General features: G+C 37.8%; 1 pseudogene; it reads right to left on the reverse strand.

The window, feature by feature from the left end:
• Nucleotides 1-1,838: 1,838 nt before the first annotated feature.
• LOC102483245 (endoplasmic reticulum-Golgi intermediate compartment protein 2-like) lies at nt 1,839-3,382 on the reverse strand (annotated as a pseudogene).
• Nucleotides 3,383-4,694: the final 1,312 nt, after the last annotated feature.

Here is a 4,694-nt window from a genome sequence, read left to right on the forward strand (position 1 = left end):
AGTTTAATTTCGATAGTGTACAAATGTTTTGCTCCAATAAGTTTGTTCTCTCCCTCCTTCTTTGTATATTATTGTCATATGCATCATACAAATACATACGAGAGAAGAAGACTCCACATGGCTCCTGAAAATTAGGTATTTCAGGGCACACAAGAAATGAAGATTTTCTACTGATAATTCAGCCACCAGCACACAAGCTAGCGTGGCAGGAGAGACTAGGCCTTCAGAAGAAAACTCCGCATGGCTCCTGCAAACTAGGTATTTCAGGGCACATGAGAAATAAAGATTTCCTACTGATAATTCAGCCTCCAGCACACAATCTAGCATGGTCGAGAGCCCCCCACCCCCAGCCTTCTATCTCTGTGTCTCTATCTCTGTCTCTCCCTGCTTCTATCTTCATCTTTTTTTTGTAATTTTTCCTTTTTTACATTTTTTTTAAAGGCAAAGTTTTTCTCTTGCTCTCAGCTCCTCCTTTTATCTTGTTAATTATCGCTCTGGTCCTCCCACCCAGGCAGGAGAGGCCAGTCCTTCAGAAGATTCCACATGGCTCCTGCAAACTAGGTATTTCAGGGCACATGAGAAATGAAGATTTTCTACTGATAATTCAGCCTCCAGCACACAAGCTAGCATGGTAGGGAGTCCCCCCACCCCCAGCCTTCTATCTCTGTGTCTCTGTCTCTGTCTCTCCCTGCTTCTGTCTTCATCTTTATTTTTTGTAATTTTTCCTTTTTACATTTTTTAAAGGCATACACGCACACATGTGGCATAATATTCAAGTCACTGGGTCCAGGACTAGAACTGCGGTTGCCATGTAGGATTCCATGCCTTAACTACCATGTCACTTGCTGGCCCTATCCATGGTTTTTTACAAGTCAAATATTAACTTTACTAGCAATATCTTGTACATGATAAGTTGCTTTTTTTATTTTCACAATCTAGTTTTATAGTTTAACGAACATTGTTTAATATGGCACCTCTCAGATGTGACATCTTGTCAAGTTTAAAATTTGCCTCACACTTCATTTTATTTAAAGTTACCCTGTTTCCCACTTACCACATGTATAAAATATTTTACTTTTCCTCTTACTATTTTACAAACAGATCATTTTTTCATCTGTAGTGGATCTTTTATTACTTCCTCATGCCCCCAAAAGCATACCAATATAATGATCAGTTAGGAAATTTAGCATCTTTTTATGTGCTTTCTTCTCCCTGTATAAGTCTCTGCTCTGCAATTTGTGAATGGCACCTCTGTTACATATCATAGAAACCATGTATCTGCTGCTGTGAGATTTCACCTTAGTCTTTTAAGACTCTATCTTGAACAGATAGAAAATTCAGTAACCAATATGAAAAGCAGTTACCTTCAAAAGACCAAATTATTGGATAAACAGTCTTTTCAATACAGCTTAGCATTAATATGGCTATAACATAGGAATTTGTCCCTGTTTTTCTTTATTAACAATGTGACCTGATCACAATTTTTTAAAGTCTAGACTAGTTTTCCATTATGTTTTACATACTTTATTCTGACATATCTTTTAAAAACAGAAGGATGCAAACATTTGCACTTATCAATGCCTTTTTCTTTAGATGTGGGTTTACCTCTTTTCTTCAGGCTTTTTGTTACCAAGAAGCAAGGTCTGATTTCAATAAGGCCCATTTGCTGTGAAAGTATCAGAGTCATCTTCAAAGCAAGACTCTGGGTGAGCGTATTCCCTGATTAGCTGCATAATTTCTTCTAGGACATCTGTAACAGACACAACATTTATATGATTTCAGTGTGGGATTTTTTTCCTTTTTTCTCTCTTTTTTTAAATAAGTATTTCCTGCTTCTCATCCATACTTTCTTTTCTTTGAATATATTGCACAGTTTTTTATTATTAAAAAAGGTTTTATGTCTCAGGCAAAAAGTTCTTCTCCTTCACTCAGGAGGTGCTAATGTGTATTATTTTCTAAAAGGGGTAAGTGGTTGTCTGTGTGGCCATCCTGAAAGGGGACAGAATTGACAGGCTTGTAGGATCCGAGTCTGAAATGGCAGCAAATTATTTCAACTATAAATTTTCCAATTCCATGTAACATGCCTGTTGTTGAAAAGATTCTTCCAACAATACCACAGAGTCTTTTTTTTCTTTTTCTTTTTCTTTTTTGGAGAGATTTTCATTATAGGGCATGTATGCTCGCCAGACAGACAGAGAGAGACATAGAGACAGAAAGCAAGAAATCACCCCCCAAGGGGGGATGGTCACGCCGCAATCCCTTCTCCTCCATTCTCCTCTCAGGATCTTAGGCACACACACACACGCACCCAGTGTGAGTTTTAAGCCACCGGGTCCGGGACGTGAACCGTGGTCAACTACGTGGGAGTCCAGCGACATAGCCATTACACTAGCTGCTGGTTCCCAATACCACAGAGTCTTACAAAAAACTGCCAGAATGGCATGTGCTCCTCAGTAACAGTCACCATAAGAGAACTGAGATCATATTTCATAAATATCCCAGATACTCTGTAGCTGCCTGCAGCATGGTTGATAATATGTTCCTGTTCTGTCACAGAAACTGATGGGTGTCTGCTGAAATTTTATATGTATGTAGTTTTGTTGGCACAACTGTAATAAAATATTGGAACATCTGGTTGTGATCTACAGCAATTTTTTCAGTTCCATCTAAAGGATTAATAATTCCTAGAACAAGTTCACCAAAAGACAAATGATCTATTCTGTGAGAAAAGTTGTAAGAGTCATGGTTGACGAGGGGTTCCAGGTGTGTGTGACCACAAGGATGTGGAATTGCCTTGCCCACAGTTATGTGAAAATTCCCTGCTACTTTATTGACATACAGATGACCATGAATTCTGCATGCATCTGGAGGCTGTAATGAACCATCTTCTCTTGGGGGGAAGTGCGGTTGTATCTTTAAAAGCACTTTTAAATATCACGTCTTGAAGTGAGTGCTCTTCTTGCAGCCTACTCTGAATCACCTGAAGCATCCTCTGCCAATCTTTTCGCTGTGGTGAAAGATCAAATATTGCTGGTTCATAAACTAAACCATCTGCAGATGCAACCATTGTTTCTGCTAAATCCAGTACATCTCATATTGGCATTTCATGGCAACAGTAATATCTCAATTCTCAATTTGCTAGAAAAATCCTTGTCTACTTCATATTCATATTCCATCCATGTATCTTGATATACTGTGATATACTGTGGTTAATAAAGCCATAGTAGTAAATGCTATTAAAGAAACTGTACCCCCACTGACTGAAGTCTCTATATAGCTTTCAGGAACCTTTGGAAAAGCACCCAATTCTTTCACCAAACATAAAGCTTTTTTCCGATTCAGTCGCCTCATCTTCAGGAAAACCTTCCTTTTCCTTCACATAGTCATGCTTGTGCTATGCCGACCGCCATGTTTCACAGAAGCCCGGGTCGCCCAGGCTCATGATAAGTTGCTTTTCATTTGCTTCCTTACCAGTCTCTCTTTGTCTTTGTCTTTAGAGATTCCATTTGAATTTTGTTAAGCTTCTTGGATATGTAAATTAATATTTTTTATCAGATTGTGAAAGTATTGAGCTATTATTTCTGCAAATACTCTTTCTGATCCTTTCTCTTCTTTCAATTTGAAATCCTTGTTATACCTAGATTAGTGCACTGGATAATATCTTACAGTTCTCTGAGGCTTTGTTTATTTTTCTATATATATATTTTTTTTTTGAGAGGTTTTCGCTATAGGGCACGTGTGCTCGCCAGACAGACAGAGAGAAACATAGAGACAGAAAGCGAGAAATCACTCCCCGGGAAGGGGGGGTATGGTCACGCCACAATCCCTTCTCCTCCATTCTCCTCTCAGGATCTTGGGCGCGCACGCACACGCGCCCAGCATGAGTTCTAAGCCACCGGGTCCGGGACGCGAACCGCGGTCGACTACGAGGGAGTCCAGCGACATAGCCATTACGCTAACTGCTGGTTCCCTTTATTTTTGTTCTTTAGGCTGAACAACATTAATTGACCCATGGTCATGATATTTTTAGTGCTACTCAAATTTAACCATTGAGTCCTTTTAATCAATTTTTCATTTCAGTTATTATACTTTTCAACTCTAGAATTAATTTTTTTCAAGTTTATTAAATTGTTTGTTTATTTTATTTTATTACATTCAATCGCTGTGTATCTTTTTTATTTTATTATTATATTTTTACCTTTTTATCCACATTTTATTTTTTATTTATATATTTTTAAATTATTATTCATACATTAAATTGCTGTATATCATTTAGATTGTGAAGAGACTTCACCCAGTATGATCTACACCTCAGTCCAGCCCAGTTGAGACCACCACACACAACCTTGTCAACAGATAATAAAACTTATCTGTGTCCCACAAGTGTCTTACCTCTCCATTTTCCCCCAACTTTCCTACACTCTATCCCTTTCACACCTTCTTTCCACTTTGTCTCTAGTGTCCATTACAGTTTTTAATACTTTCATGTTTTCCAGTCTTTAATTCAAATTTCTTTTATACATTCAATCACATTATTTAGCTTACAAAGTGAATATTTCAACATGTGAACATTTCTCCCTAGTCCAGTTGATAAAACTATAAAATTATTTTCAATGGATAATATCACATTTCTTGTTCCCATTAATGCTTTGCCTCTCTATTTTTTTTCTAAATGTCCTTCCTCAGACTCTACT

Source organism: Tupaia chinensis, unplaced genomic scaffold, assembly GCF_000334495.1.
Source record: "Tupaia chinensis unplaced genomic scaffold, TupChi_1.0 Scaffold000348_1, whole genome shotgun sequence".
Taxonomy (NCBI): domain Eukaryota; kingdom Metazoa; phylum Chordata; class Mammalia; order Scandentia; family Tupaiidae; genus Tupaia; species Tupaia belangeri.